Below are 17688 nucleotides of genomic sequence, written 5' to 3'. Positions count from 1 at the left end.
ATTTTGCAGTAGTTGAATACTTCTTGCCTCATATTAGTGTTTTCCCATCATTTTTTTTGATACGAAATTGATGTTGGAAGCTAATGTCATTAAGTTGTTCAATGCATTTCTCCTCACCATGCGATCCCAGAATAAACCTTCGCATGTCAACAGTTTCTTCCAACACATCAAAAGCAGGCTCTGCATGTATGATTTCTTAATACATTCAATTAATGATGGCAAGCTCCCAACTTCCTTCCTCGTCAATGTGACTAAAAAATTACTGAACATCTGATCAATTTGGTCATGAGTGTTCCTAACAAGAAGGAAACGAACCTTTACCTTCTGAAAAATTCTCAATTCAACAAGCATGTTTAGATATCCAAAAACAACCTGATTTTTGTTTTCATGGAAAGTGTTGTCCAATTGTAGATACAAAACTTCAAGAAGATTACTAGACCAATGAGAAAGCACATCATGAATTATGGTTATTGTCAGATTTGCATCATTATGAATATTTGGAGTTGTGAAGTACACCCTTGGCAACATTTTCCCATTGAAGACCATACAACTGACCAAGTGATACTGAATAAAATTTTCCTCCTATAAATTTTTGGGTGTGCAAACAAAATGTGGTTAAAGTGTTTTCATTTGGTCCATACCATCAATTATGAAACCGAAATATTTATTCAGATTATCATAACACTTCTTTTGATGCTTGTACAAATTTTTCCTTTCACTCTTTTGTTGTTTGCGATGCTCCTAAAGTTCTTTGGCAATTGAATCTACACAATAGAAAAGAAATCCATTAAGAAATACGTTTTCATAGTTGATGACTATACAATTTTAAAAGCTAAAGTTATGAATGCTTACCTCTTTCTGACCCTTCACATTTGTCCCCTTTTTATTTAAGAGAAGCACATGTACTGAAAATCCACATCCTTGTCTTCTTAGGAATACAGACATTGTTGAATTCTTTCTTCCATACCTTCACAAAATATTGATTTGTAATAAACCAACCATGTCCCTTAGAACCTTCTGCATATTCTTTGTATAAGTTGTAGATTTCTCGTCTTGAAAAATCATCTGGAATATGTATTGTCTCTCTATTTGGCATACACTCTCCATGCTTTGAAAAGAAATCTTTCATCCATGACATTACAGTATTTGATAATGGCCCAAACTGTCGTTTATGACGTACTTCTGAATAAAACGTGGGATCCTTTTCCAAATTTTCTTGGATTTTTGAGAGATGAAAATTACCCATTGAATGAAACATTTTGAAAGCCTTTCTATAGATAAATAAAGACCCAATATGATAATCATAACCTGACAATGTATATTTCATGCACCCAACTAAATATGAATTTTGCATGCTTTTATTCATTGACAAATATATCTTCCTTTTCTCTAATGCAAATTTGAAATCCATATGTTTCAAGCAATCTTTTTGACAACATTCACTTGAAATGAGAGTGCTGATAGAAATTCTTCTCATCAGATATTCTACTCTACCCCTTATATAACTAGAAAATCTTGGATTGGTATGAAAAGGTCTACTCCTACTCCTCGATACAATATTTCTTGGCAAAATATCCATCATTGGATCATCATTTGTATAAGATTTTTCATCATCATTCTACGGAATGTTATCTACACTATGATCAAATGTGCTTTTCAAATACTGACTTAGAGGATATTCTTCATCTTCCCCTTCTTCAATGCTACTATCATAGTCCTTAGAATTGGGACTAAATGGAAAATTTGACTCGATGTTTATTGGATATTCTTCCTCATGTGCATTGGTAGTGCTGCTCTCATAGTCCATAGAATAAGGACTACATCGAAAATGTGATTGTTTACTTACTGAAAATAGTCCTTTGTCACTACTACTCTCATACTCCTTAGGATTAGGACTAAGTGGACATTGTGACACTCCATCCTTTTGAAATTAGTCATCATGCTCTTCATCACTACTGCTCTCATTGTCCATAGGATTAGGACTAAGCAGACACTGTGACACTCCATTCTTTTGAAATTTTTCATCATGCTCTTCATCACTGCTGCTCTCATAGTGCATAGGATTAGGACTAAGTGGACATCGTGACACTTCATTCTTTTGAAATTCTTCATCATGTTCTTCATCACTACTGCTTTCATAGTCCATAGGATTAGGACTAAGTGGACACTATGACACTCTATTCAGTTGAAATTCTTCATCACTGTTGCTCTCATAGTCCATAGGATTAGGACTAAGAGGACACCGTGATGCTCCATTCTTTTGAAAATTTTCATCATGCTCTTCATCACTATTGCTCTCATAGTCCATAGGATTAGGACTAAGTGGACAAAGTGACACTCCATTCTTTTGAAATTCGTCATCATGCTCTTCAACACTACTGCTCTCATAGTCCATATTATTAGGACTAAGAGGACACTGTGACACTCCATTCTTTTGAAATTTTTCATCATGCTCTTCATCACAGTTTCTCTCATAGTCCATAGGATTAGGACTAAGTGGACACCATGACACTTCACTCTTTTGAAATTCGTCATCGTGTTCTTCATCACTATTGCTCTCATAGTCCATAAGATTAGGACTAAGTGAACACCGTGACACTCCATTCTTTTGAAATTTGTCATCATGCTCTTCATCAATTTTTCTCTCATAGTCCATAGGATTAAGACTAAGTGGACGTCGTGACACTCCATTCTTTTGAATTTCTTCATCATGCTCCTCATCATTGTTGCTCGCATAATCCTTAGAATTAGGACTAAGTGGAAACCGTGACTCTTTAGTTATTTGAAATTCTTCATCCCGTCTTTCATCAGTGCTGCTCTTATAGTCCTTAGGATTAGGACTAAGTGGAAGAATTGACTCTCTATTCATAGTGGATGAATTTCCATTATATTCATCAATATCAATAGAGTTGTTAGGTGACGAAGATGTTGATGCTTCACAAAGTGAAACTTCATTATTAGAAGAATCCATCCCTTTCAAACAAAAGAAGTTGAATAATACAAATGCAGACTCTCCTAATGATATTATATAGCTTAAAGAATGAAATTTTCCCTCCAAAAATTTTCGCCTCAATTTTTCCCTCCATTATTTTATTCTACAATTTATTGAAAAATTTTAACTATTTTTTTTTTATGAAATAAATATTTAAATTTAAAATTGTAAACTAAATCTTTTACCTAAATTAATTTAATAGTTAAACTATATAATATTTACTAGAAAATTGAATGCTTTTTTAAATTTTTATGATACCTTCTAAAACAAATTAATCCCACATTCACTGTGCTGTAAAAAAATTCCATAATATTCGCTTATCATAGTTTCCTATATCACCATAACAAAATTAACATGTTAAATTTTTTTAAAAATAAATTAATCCACATTAACCGTACGGTAAAACATTTCTGTAATTTCACATATATAATAAATTTCATTATCACTATTGCTCACATCACATCAAGGTTTTTTGAGGTTTGTTAAAAGACTTGGAGCGAATCTGTGGAGCAGCTACATTGCCATCAACGACATATTCAACAGAGGATTCTCGCATTTGAAAGGTTAGTTAATTTTTCTACTTTGCAAATTTTAAAATTAAATAATTTTAATGAAGTTTAATTTTTTTTTAAAGATTAAAATTTTTTTGGGCCAAATTTACCCACTACGTCTGCAGTGGGCATGGTGGGCCTGGTAATGCTCACGGTGGCCAAATGGGCTCATGGGTTAGGGGCAGTGGGGCTAGCTACCTGGCCCCCCGCCCCACCCCGATGGCCCACTGGCCCACAAGGGTGGCTGGTCGATTCCCGGAATCGACCCACCACCCCTGCGGGCTGTTGGGTTGTTGAGGTGGGGTGGGGACTAGCCGCAGCCCCTTGCCCCACCCCGGCGACCCAATGGCCTGCGGGGTGGTAGCATTGGTTGCCACCCCCGTAGGCCGTTGGGCTGCTGAGGTGGGGCGGGGGCTGGCCACAACCCCACGCCCCACCCCAGTGGCCCAACAGCCCACGGGGGTGGCAGCCAATTCTCGGAATTGGCCACCACAGTGGGGCGGGGGCTGCCAGAATCAACTCGACACCCCCGTGGTCAGTTGGGCCGCCAAGGTGGGATGAGGGGCTGTAGCTAGCCCCCACCCCACCACAGTGGCCCAACGTTCAGCGGGGGTGGTGGTCGATTCTTGAAATCGGCTGCCACCCCCACGGGCCGTTGGGCCACCGAGGTAGGGTGACGGATGGCCCCAACCCCCTACCCCACCCAGGTAGCCCAACATCCGGAGGGAATCGTCAAAATTGGTTGCCACCCCCACGGGCTGTTGGGTTGTCGGGGTGGGGTGAGGGCTGGCCGAATCAACCACCACCCCCATAGGCAGTCAGGCCACCGGGGTGGGGCGGGGGCTGGCTGCAGCCGCCCGCCCCACACTAGTGGCCCAATGGCCCGTAGGTGTGGTAGTCGATTTCGGGAATCGACTACCACCCCTGCGAGACATTGGGCCATTGGGGTGGGGAGGGGGCTGGCCGCAGGCCTTCGCCCCACTCCTGTGGCCCAACAGCCTGTGGGGGTGGTGGGCCGATTCAGGAATCGACCCACCACCCCCACATGCCATTGGGCTGTCGGGGTGGGGAGGGGCTAGGGTTCAGGGGGGGCAGTGGTTGGGCTGCGAGGGTGGGGGAGGGGGGCCGGACCCAACGGCCAGCTCGGTTGGCTAGCCAATTTTCAGGGTGGGGTGGCAGGGTGATGTATTTTTTTAATTTCTTATTTTTTTAAAATTGTTATGGTTTACAAAATTAATGATCATTTATTGTTTTCATTTTTAATTTAGGTTTTTTTGTTTTGATTTACTGATTTATATGTGTCTCTTTTTTTAGCAAAATGGCATCAAAGAAGATTTCTGTGAATCTTTCTAGACCAATAATCTTAAATGTGGATCTTCAAAAAACATTGTTGAATGAACCCCACCTAAGCTAATGGATACAAATCTTTCAAGTGCCTCAAACAATAAGAAGATGATTTCAAACTGGAAGAAATCAAAAGAAGTGAAACTTCCAACAAATGTTTGGTATGTGAAAGAAAGAGAAAGTCAAAATGTGCAGATATATCTATATGTTGATATACCTAATGATAATGGAATTTATGAGGTGATGGGAAAGTTCATAGACATGTGTTCGGTACCGGACAATGAAGTTGTTTACATATGTACAAAACCGCTCAAGTCACATGAAATGATTAAATACCAGTTATCATATTCATTGTATGACACGAGAGAGGTATCTACAAAGTTGTGTAAACAAATCGTAAATGAGATGACACAAAATATCGTAAGTATTGTTATTTATATTTTTGTTTTGCGTTCTTGTAACTGTCTCACTATATTTTTGTAACTTTGTTTTTATTGACATATGATATTTTGTTTGACGAAATTTTGTTGAGAGTTGTTCAATTAGGTTGGGAGGCATTCATTTCATAGAGCATGATATTATGAAAGTTGTTAGCAGTTTCTACTTAGTGTTATAAGAAGATATGGAAAACAAGAAAAATGTAGTAATTCATGATGCTACAAAACTACATCCAAAGGATCAGAAAAAAAGGCCTCTAGTGGATAAATCTAGCAAATGTAGACATGTTACTTTTGAAGATGAGAAAGTTGAAACTAGTAGTGAGGAATATGTTGTCATTACTTAGGATGACATTGGAACTGAGAAGAGCCATAAAAGACCAAAAGTAACAATGCCCAAGAATAAATCTGTTCCAGTTAATGATGAGAATGTTATGAGGAAGAAAAGTAAAGTTGAACCTTATGAAGTAGTCATTACCAACAGTCAAGAACATACTGAAACTTCAAAAGAAAGCAGAGAAATCATTACACTAGGAGCTGATTTAGAGGATGGCATTATCAAAACAAAACAAAATGCCATTCGACAGAACTTGACAAAGAGAAACTTAATTGAGGGTGGTCGTACATTTCAGCTTAATGTCAGGCAAATCTATAAGGCAAGTGAAGGATAATGTAAATATCAAACCAGAAAGCCACAACATCTACATGTTCACAACTTGAAGACATTGATGAGGTACAATCCATATGATCATGTAGTTAATTATGTGCTTCTTGTTGATCCAGCTTAAGTTCCCAAAAAAGAAGCATTTGATAAGTCAAAATGTTTTGAATACAATTATTATGTGCTTGGGGGGAACCATTCTATAGAATCTCAAAGAAAACTAATGGAAGAATATCCCAATAACCCACGTTTTGAAACAATGAAATGTATCGTTTATGCTATTTTATCATATACATAAGCAAAGTTAATGGCATGGGATCATAATTAAGATAATGAATATAGGATGTCTATGACTTTCATCTAAAGGGTTAGATTTATTCATAGTGAATTTGAAGAAAAATGTGGTGGAGATAAGCTAAATGTTACTGTAGATTTCCGAAAGGAATGTTGTATGGAAATAGGCTATCAAATTGAAGAGAAATTCAATTCAAAAGGTGACAGAGTTAGTGTTTTATTCAGAGGTATTGATAACATTTTCGAGTTGGCATTTAGAGCTGGAGAGATATGGGAGTTAATTGATGATATTTTTAGCATGTGGGAGAACATTGGCATTAAAAACTAGAAGGTCAAAATGTATAAACCATTGATATGTAGCAACAGTAAATAAGGTCCTGAAATGAAGCAGCTTCCAGAAGATATGACTATCACACCTTGGAGAGCATTGCAAGGAGTGAAGGATGAAAAACTTGTCAAAGAAATATATCTCATGTGGAGTAAGGGGAATTATCATTGGAGGAAATGTCTGAGGAATTTCAAAAGTAAGTTTTGAATTATTTTTTATTTATTTCTAAATTACAATTTTCTTTTAAATATAACATATTGTTCTTGGTAGTATTTGTTATACATATCATTATATTAAATTTTTTTACTTTATCTATGCAATCACAAAGTTTACATGAAAATTCAAGAACAAATGGTTAAATTGTTGAATGAAGATAGTTTGGATGATGTTGTACGCAACTATCCAGATTCAAGTTCTACATCAACATTAAAAACAATTTATCTTGTAGTTAAAAGGGTATGTTAATTTATACATTCATTTTTATTCATCTATGTACTATTTTTAATTTATAACTTACACATATATTTGTTTATTTTATAAAAGATGAAGAAGGATGCAAATGGAGCACCATATAGTTTCAGAACCTTTATTGAAAAAATTAAGATTGAAAGACTGAAGAAGCAACGTCTTAAGAATGTTGAACTTGATTCGACTCTTACTCATTTCATTTGGAATGGGCTTGACACTATTTAATATCAAGTAATACAAGGCGACTATGAGGACATTGATAAACTCATACCTAAAAGGGATTATGCCCTAGTTATTGCAGATATTCCCCGTGGTTTCAATATTCCAAACATTGAATATGATAGTGACCCTTAAACTTATCAAGCTCTTAGTAAAGTGGTTGCGGGATTTCTAGAAGTCACGTCATCACCATTATGGAGATTTGTGACATTTCATTCAGACAAACAATTGGCAATATTATTATCAAGCTTCAAGGGGAAAACAAATTCAAGGATGCAGTTTACATGGTAAGATGTTTAAAATGTATATTTGATTTATGTTAAAAAATTCATTTATGTACAAGTTAATTGAAATTTTACTATTTCATGTTACATGCAAAAGTCAAACCTTCTTAACCGTAAAGATCAACCATTTATAAATGATTGTGAGTTCTTCCATATTGATAGTTGGACAAAAGATGATAGCGATATGTCTATGATTTTTAATCAGGTAGATGGAAAGAGTCATAGCCAAGTACTGACTTATGATGTTGTTGTGATAAAAATAGCATATGAAGAAAAAGAAGAAAAAAGAGAGATAGTTAATATTTATCGAAAACCACAATTATTGATTAACTATCTTATAGAAATATGTTCAAATGAAGGAGATTGGGTTCTGGATTTATTTTCTCACTCAGGTAAGTTTTATTATATGGAATTGAATTTCAATATGTTATTTCTTAATTTATATGTCATTGTACTAATTTACTTCATTATTTCTTTTGTTCTTTATAATTAGGTACTACACTAGTATGTTGCCTTCAAAAAGGAAGAAATTTCATTGCCATTGAAAAATATCCAATACAATGCAATTTTATTCAACAAAGAATTAATGCTCTTCAATTTCTTCCAGATGCAATGCAAGAAATTGGGTTGAAGAAAGGGGACTTTAGTGAATCACGTGTGGCAAAAAAGGAAAAGGAACCCCAACCACCATTACATGAAATGATTGGAAAGGCATACATTGGGAGATTCGCAGACATCAAGGATCCATTAGAAGAGAAAAATGAGCAAAATGAAGCAGAAAATATTGTGGAAGAAGACAATGATGAAACTCTAGAGGACGAAGAGTTTGGATTACGTGACATTGTTGATTAAATTTAAGTTATGCTTGGAAATCAAGCTCATTTTTTGTGACTATTAATTAGTTATACTTGTAATGTTTTGACTTTGACATTTTATGAGAAGAATAAGCACTCAATTAATGTTGTTATGCATTGAATATTTGTATTATGTGATTTTTGCATTAGTTTTTATGTTAATCATTATTTTTTGAAAAAAACAGTGATTATTATTATCTTTTTGACATGAAATTCACAAAAAAAACTACTATTTAACCATTTTAGTTAAAATTTTCCTATAAAAATTGTGATTTTGACATGTCATTTCTAGCAAAAAATTACAAAAAATGATCAAAATGTGTAGTTTTTTAGTTATATTTATGTTGAAAATGGTTACTTTTATGTCAATTGTTAAAATTATTGTTTTTTAGAGACAATTATTTCATGTGGATTGAAAAATTAATTAACGATGTACAAATATGTAGAATATCGAAAATTCAAAATATCAACCTTCTTCCTTAAGTATGCAAAACAATAAAACCTCACTACAAAAAAAAAATTAAAATAAAAAACAAGAAAAATATGAAGACCACTTCAAAAATTATTAAATTTAGAAAATAATTATTTACATTTCATACATTATAAAATTTAAAGTCAAAAAATAGGTCTTTTAAAAAAAGGGCCTGATGCAAAATTACCACTTTTTTAAATCAGCATGAAAATCACTACCATTCTAAAATGTAATGTACATAAAAAAAAAAAAAAAGTGCCAAAAACTATGCTCTAAAAAACATGTCTATTTTGCATCACCCCTTTTCAAAATCGGGTCACTTTTTTGCTATCTCTACGAAACAGGTAACAGTATCAGTTCTCATTTCAAAGTTTACATTGTTAATTGTAAATTATACAACTTTAAATAAATTATAAAACTTTGTAAAGTCTTGGAAAATATTTTTTTAAACAAGAAAAATAACATCGAAGCTACAAATCCCTACCTATTGGTTGTGGAAGTTATGAAAAGTGGGTGGAGGGAAAAATAGTTATGTATAAAATACTCAATATGTTAAATTAAATATTAAATTAGAAGTGAAATTTTGAAGACATTTATAGCCTATCAATGACCTATAATTATCAAACATAAAATATACAATTACAGCTCTCTACCTGTCCATTTTCTTGTCGGTGATACAGAGAGGTAACTCGATGTTGACATGATAATTTCGTAGCATGGCCAAAATTTTATGTCCTGTAAACTGCAATCCTCCATCGCTTATTACCTCCCTTGGTAATCCATATCGTACGAAAAGTTCAAAAAGGAAATTAATCACTGTTTTTTTTGTGGCTTGTGGCAAGGCTACTGTTTCTACCCATTTTGTCACATAGACTGCGACAACCAGTATATAGACCTTTTGATTTGATGGTGGATTAAAGGGACCAACAAAGTCAAGCACCCATCTTTCAAAGGGTTCCACCACCAACTGCAGCTAAAATGTCATTTCATCAGCCTAGCTAGGATGACCCATCCTCTCGCAACGGTCATAAGCTTGAACATATTTCTTGGCATATTTGGATATGGTGGGTCAATGATAGCCCATATGAAGGATTTTATGCCTAGTTCTGCGGTCTATGAAATGTCTGTCACAAGCCTCATCGTGACAGGCTTCTAGGATGTCATAGACCTCATCTTCTCAAATACACCTTCGAATCTGTAAATCGGATCCATTGTGGAAATGATACCTGCCAATCCATGAAAATCGAGCACTATGTTGGACAATCAACTTCCTTTCCTTGGGTGATAGATGTGCTGGTAACTTCCCAACTACTATAAAATTCACTACGTCCACATATCATGGTTCTTTAATCGTTACAGTGAATAAGTTTTCGTATGGAAACTGATCATCTACTGATAAAAGATCATTCGTCTTAGGTACCCGAGACAGGAAGTCTGCAATAGGATTTTATTTTCCTTCCCAATCGTTTATGGTGATATAAAACTCCTGCAGTAACAACAACCATCAAGTTACTCACTCATTAGTGATTGGTTTGTTGGACAACTACTTGATAGCAGAGTGTTCAGTATACAGGAAGACTAGATAGCCTATTATATAATTTCTAAAATTATTTATAGCATGTATAACAACTAAAAATTCTTTTTTCTATTACTGTGTAATTTAACTCAGTAGGGGTAAGATTTTTGCTAATATAATAGATAACGTAGTGCTCCCCTGTCCTCTTCTTGTCCAAGTACAATGCCTATAGCTATTTGTGATGCATCTATAGAGATATGGAAAGATAATTCCCAGTTCGGTCCTCGTAATACTGGTGTGGTTGAAGTCAACTTCTTCAGATCTCCATAGGCAATGTCACATTTTTTAGGCTAATTAAACTCAACATTACCAGTTAAGACATACAAAGCTGTAACAATTTTCTGTTGTAGTACCCTACATATCTAACGAAACTGTGTACCTCGGTCTGTGTGCAAGGTATGGGTAGTGTAATAATTACCTCTATTTTCACTAGATCTACCTGTATCCCAGCCACAGAGATGTAGTTTCCCAAAACCACACCTTCAGTTATCATCATGTGACACTTTACATTGCTTAAGCATAACTTGGTAGAAATCGTTGTTCAAGTACCTCTTCTAGATTTTGTAAACCATGATCAAAGTCACATCCATAGGGGATAAAATCATCCATATAAATTTCAAGTCCTTCGTTAATCAGATCGGAACAAATTCTCAACATTTCTCTCTGAAACGTGGCTGGGGCATTGCATAAACCAAAGGGTGAAACTTTGTATGTAAATGTACCCCAAGGGTAGGTAAACTTTGTTTTATCCTAGTCTTCAAGGGAAATCTAGATATGATTATAGTCATTGAAGCCATCGAGGAAGGAAAAATATTGTTTCCTTGCTAAAGTGTTGAGAACTTGATCAATAAAAGGAAGAGGGAAATGGTCATTCTGGGTGGCTTTGTTTAGTTCTCTGTAGTCCACGCAGATTCTTTTGATGTTCCTCTTTCACAATTTCTCTGAGGTGGGGATTCAATCTTCTCTAGGGTTGCCAAATGGTGTGAGGATCCTTCTCAATGTAGATATGATGGGTATACAACTAAGGATCTATACCTTTCATGTCCAAGTATTCCTAGGGAAAAGATTTTTTATATTTTTGAATCACCTGAATAAGCCTTTGTTGATGATTGTCCAAGTTACCGTTAATGTTAAGCATTTTACCTTGTTCAATCTCAATTGACCTTCTGTTATAAACAACAGTCATGGATATATGCTGATCGTTTGCGTCCCTCGAGGGATCTCCCTATGCTTCATTATCAAGGATGGCCTTTAACACTTGGCATGTTGGATTATTCATGGAAACTGGTCTATTAATGAAGTTATTAATCAAATCATATTCCATTTTATTCTTAAATTCAAGAGCTTCTTCCAGTGTGAGAGGAGAGCTTATGTTTTCTTCCAGGTATCTAGGTGGGTGCAACTGAGTATTTACAATAGGTAGACTTGGTTTTGATGGGGGATACAAAACAATATTATTCACAACATTTCCTTGAGTAATAGTCATGCTGCGTGCATGACATCCTATATAAGCATCTGTTGTTGCTAACCAAGGTCGACCCAATATCAAAGGATGTCCATCTAGCCTACTTCTTAGGTTGATGACTAGAAATTCCACAGGATATTCCCAGGAATAGACAGAAACAATCACATCCTATAAGGTTCCTTCATGTATAACTATTGATCTATCGAAAAGATCTAATAAGGTTGAGGTGGGTTCCAAAATCGTAATGCCCAGAACCCTGCAGGTTTCAGTAGTCAGAATATTAATGGCCTCTCCAAGATCTACTAGTGTGTTTGGAAAGGCGTAACCTTGTATCTGAACTGTCTTCATATTTAATCGGTGCTTGTTTACCTAGAAGCAGACAAGATAATGTTTCTACCACATGTATTGTTGATGGATTTTTCAATTTCCTCCCAAGATTCTTCCCGCATAATTCTTTAATTATTTTTGCATAAATCAGGATGTCATGTATGTCCTGGAGGAGCAGAATATTTATACACAATTTTTTCAAGTCCCCTAAGATATAAAAATCAGGATAGACAACAGGTCTAGCTATTGCTAGTCTCTCATGCAATGGGGGAGAAGAAATTATAATTTTATCAGAATTCTGCTACTCGATTGTGTCTTCTCGTTGTTTTATTTCCGTGGAAATCACAGTGGAAGTATTTATTGCAGGTTGTTTTTCTTTTTTAGTTTCTTTATTTTCTTCTGTGGAAATAATGTGCCCTGAATTTAGCCAAAGCTCATTTCATTCTACTGTTTCTGTGTCAGTATCTGAATTGTCAACGATCTGTACATATTGAACTGGTCTATTATTGGGATTCAGATTTGGTTGAGCTGGAAGTTGGGGGCATACTGAAGGCTGAGGGTTTTGAAATGGACCTGGAAATGTGGGTTGATGTTGAGAACCCATTCCCATGGGTAGATTGTTCATCCCCATAGGACGCTACTAGTTCTAAGGCCAATTTAGGTTCTGTGAGGTGGAAACAACACACTGTGAAGGGTAAGGATTACTAGCTAAAGTTTTCTAGAAGGGGGCAGAGCATTGTGAATTTGGTCAACCAACTCCTAGGAAGGGTTGGTTTGGCTAGGGTGACATGGAATAATGTTGGGATTTCCAGGAAGAGAAGGATGGTTGACCTTTCCATGTTGTTCTAGGATTTCATTGTTGATTATATTGTGTAGGAAAGAAGAAAGAAGGGTCTTGTGGCATACATTTGGGTCGTGCTTGCCATTTTCGACGTTGAGGCATTAAGTATGACGACTCTTTTCCTTCTTCAACTTCTTTGAACACTGCTTTTAATCCAGGAAGTGATGGACACTGATCTGTTACATGGTCCTTGGTGCATATAGAGCACATCTGAATCATGTCCAAAGTACATTCTATTTGATTGTGCTTCTTTCGGCAGTGTGGACAGAATATGGATAGCGTTTGTTCTGCCTTAGCTTATCTTTGTCTGGAATATAAGATGTCTAATTGTGTAGTCAAAGTGCCCAAGATATTTGCCTTGAAATCTTCCAAGAGGTTTCTGATCTCTGTTCTCATCATGCCTCCACTAGGAGGTTTGCTTCCTCTAGTCATGGAGTCTCAACCTCCTAGCCCGATACGTGTACTACCCTGCGAACACTTGATACACAATTGGACAATTTCATCATATTCTTCTTGAAAAATTTCACCTTTCCCCATCATATTTAATGTTTCTACCCATTCTTCTCTCATTCCCTTTATTAAAATGGCTTTCAAGGCTACTTTTGGTAATGTGGAGTGGGGGGATATCTACAAATTATATTGAAACCATTTGACATATTCTTATAAAGTTTCATTATCCTTCATAGAAATTTTGAAGATTTCATATTTTAGATCCCTAGTCCTACAGTAGTCCTGGTATTTGGTGAGAAAATAATTTTTCATGTCATCCCAGGAGTTAATGGTACTTCCACCTAAACCCATAAACCATCGCAAAGTTTCTCCCTTTAAGGTGGAGGGGAACAACTTCAATTTCTAAGGATCAGTGGTGTAGTCATATCCTATACACAAGACATCAAACTCAAATAAAAAATCATTCGGATCCTCTGAGGTCATCCCGTGAAAGGTCAGGATATTTTGTAAAGGAATAGATTTCATGGGGGCATTGGCTACTAGGTCAACAAAAGGGTATTCCATTGTCGAGATCTAAACTTGAGGTGGTTGATTCACCATTTGGTCAAAGATGTGCCAATAATATTTAGGGATTTATTGGTCAGGAGGTGTTATCTGGGTGGATGGAGTATTCAAAATTCAAAGGGATTTTACTGCACTACTTAGATCTGGGATGTTAAGCACTTATTTTTCATCCAGGATCACAGGAGATCCCAATTCAGATGGATGTGGATCTACTTTAGCAGCTCCACTGGTTTCTCCCTCTCCTTCTTTCAAATTACATGATTTTCCCTCTTGTGAAGGACTAGAGTATAGATTATTTTTATTTTGGAAACTTTTCTCAGATCCTTCAGTTTTTCTATGGGTCTCGGCATAAGTTGCAGTTGGTGATTCTTCTCCTTGAGGAATCAAAGTAGAGCCCTTTCTAGATATTGTTCAACGTCCTACTAATGCCTGAGATTCAGCTCTCTGGATGATTTCATCTATAAAGGTTGATCTCCCATGGGTCGTTGATCCCTGGGATTTGGTGGCTTTTGGTATTGATTTCTGATCTATTGCTGTCTTTCTTCTCCTAATCATTCATACCTACACAACCTTTACATATCTATTGAGAGCGGGCCCTAGGAACAAGATTTTTTCTTGTTGTTTATGTGGTTCTTACCTCTCATTTTCAATTCCAAATTCTCTTCAGAGACACAAATTAACTATTATCCTGACAACCTCCCTAAAAATGGCACCAAAATGTTGGTGCACTAAGATGACTTTATAAATCAATGTTAGTACTAAATTAATATGTCAACTTGGGATTTGTCTTTCTATTTCAAGGTTGTAAGCACTGTCTATGTGATAATAATCAGAGATTGGAATGCTAGTAATTAATCCTAACTAATCGTTGTAGAAATAAACATTTGCCTAACAACTCATTAACTCTTAAAAATGCAAAACATGAATTATTCTATGATTCAAATTTGGAAATATAAATCACTTGCAAACCACTGTCAAACAAAGATCTTAATCCAATATCCTAATGCAAAAATAAAATCAACCTGAATAATCGAATCCACATGTATTAAAGGAAACTATTCAAATCATGCTAATCATGTAGAACATTCGAAGCTAGAAGTAATTGCAGAAAGTATATACTAAGAGGAAACACCAACCATATACATAATTACTTTCCTTAAATTATAAAAATGATATTAACCAAGCTATAAGATTTACTCTAACTCAACTTGTAGAAGGAATATCAATATGAATCTTGACAGTAAAGGATAAAAATCATAATACAAATGAGTAGTATGTCTTCCAGCAACGAGGCCCAAATCCTCTAGAAGAAACTTCTATAGAAACTTAATATGCAGATTTAATGTGAAACCTCAAGTCTTTCATTAACTATCAAAAAGGAATTACAAAATCACTTCAACCCTTAAGGTTCAATCTACATTCACAGTCTCGTTGGAATTTTACAATGATTACAAAAGTTACCTTTCTTTTTGATTTACTAGTGTTATATATCTTCTATGAAATGCTAGCAAAATTAGAGCTTATCCTGAGGATCATAAGATCCTTAGGATTGCTCGGCTAAACAATTGGATTTCCACATCAATCCCATATTTTACCTATGCCTTTAGCGTGGTCTGCACAACTATAACAATGACAACTTCCTTCCTTGGCATTGTTGTCTTCTCCAAAAGGAACAACAATTGTCCAATCGATTCATCTCGCGCATAAACAAGCGAAAAATTAGGCTTTTAATACTAAAAGCATGTAATTTGTTCAAATCTACTTTTTATTTGCTTTTCATGGTCTTTCTTCGAGAATCTACTCAATATGAGAGTAAATGCATGAAAGCCATATGATAATAAAGTAAATGAAGAGGAAAAACATACCTTTTTCATAGCCCAACATACTCCCCAGATTACCTTTTTCAATGTCCTTGTGCAATAAGATAATTAATATGCAAATGAGTTAAAGAATATGCAGGATATATTTTTTCCTTTTAGACCCAAAAACCAATTTTTTTTTAAAGTAATCCAAAGGCTCGACCTTCCTAATATTCTAATAGCTCATAATTACAATGATACCCATCAGGAGGATACCCAATAATAGGGATTCTATAATGACATCCAATCCAAGTAGGACCCTTGCTTAGGACAATGTAATGGGCGAGTACAGTTGCAGCTTCCTTAAAGTTTCGGTAGCCAAAGGGTTCTTAGTTTCTGAAACTGTTGGGAGAGGTTTTCGATATTTTCTTTGCATCGAGGAGAGCTACTTCTCTAATGTCTTCAAAATATTCAAAACCTAACTTGATAATGTCTGTGTTGATGGGACCCAAGGTGGACACAACTCCTTCTTTTTCCATAAACCTTTTATGATGTAGCCAGGTCTACAGGGGCATTGTAGGTTCACCTCTTAGCCAAAGATCTAGTCCACCTTCTCTCCTCTGGAAGTTATAATGAGCCTTAGACGATTTGAGTTGGTTTTTGGGGAAGGAGAGGAAAGCATGGAACTAGAAATTCCAGAGGAAGGGGCTAGGATTGGCATCCCTGTCATCTTCCAAGAAAAGTTGTGCAAATATAATTCACATAAAAAACATTTTACATCTTCGGTTTGCTTTTGATAGCATTTAATAAAATCAGGAGTATAACTAAAATGAAAAGGTTGATAAGCTCTAACAACCTTAAATTTTAACAACAAATATCGTTCAAGTAGAAAGAATGCATAGTTTGTAGCAGGCAACCTATCGATTAGTGCATCTGAGTAATAGAACAAATAATTTTGATTTGCTCCAAAGATTTTTGATACTGTCCTTGTACTTACTCCAGTTTTTTCCGTTCTTCTCTAAGGCTGGCATAGGTTTCATCCTCTATTACAGTCAAGTCATTAATTTTTTTCAGTAACTCCTTGTATTTCTTCAAAGGCACAACTTCTTGTTGATGTTGATGTAGTACTTGTTGTAACTCTGCTAGTCCTGTCTTCAGTTTTCGAATAATAGCCTCTAATACTAAGGGGGTATAAGGAGGTATGTCCTCTGTTTTAGTAGTCTTTATACCAGTTACTACCGACTCTGTTTGAATGGCTATTTCTATTGTTGACAAAAGAACACAGAGGTCTGTTTGAACACTTGTTTCCACTGTTGAAACAAGAATACAGAGCTCTGTTTGAAGGCCTGTCTGAGTAGCTATCTCTATTACTTCCACATAATAACATAAATCTATTCGAGTTTCTATCAAACTAGTACAAACATCCTCTATTTAAGTTCCTGTTGGACAATTGCTAATGTTTTCCATTTGTATTCAAGTGGAATTAAGGAAATTATCACTCTAGGTTCCTATTGATTTCAACTCTACTTCCTTCTTATAAGATTTCTTAGAGTCTTTTAACCATTTCCTAAGCTACTTGATTTTTCTTTTCAATTTCTCATTTTCCTTATTCAATAGTTTCATCTTATGATCCTCTCTCTTCTTTGTCCTTACTATGGGTTTCTTCACTCGGGAAGGACTAGCAATAACATTTTAAAAAATAGGAGCAGTTTTGAAATCGTCAAAGTCCCGTTCGAGTAACACTGTGTCTCCTGAATTGGCT

The sequence above is a fragment of the Pinus tabuliformis genome, chromosome 7 (assembly GCF_031772625.1).
Source record: "Pinus tabuliformis cultivar Carrire ecotype Pingquan chromosome 7, CPIR1, whole genome shotgun sequence".
In the NCBI taxonomy this organism is placed as follows: Eukaryota; Viridiplantae; Streptophyta; class Pinopsida; order Pinales; family Pinaceae; genus Pinus; species Pinus tabuliformis.
The sequence above is the reverse complement of the archived record's forward strand: the minus strand, read 5'-3'. Positions refer to the sequence as shown.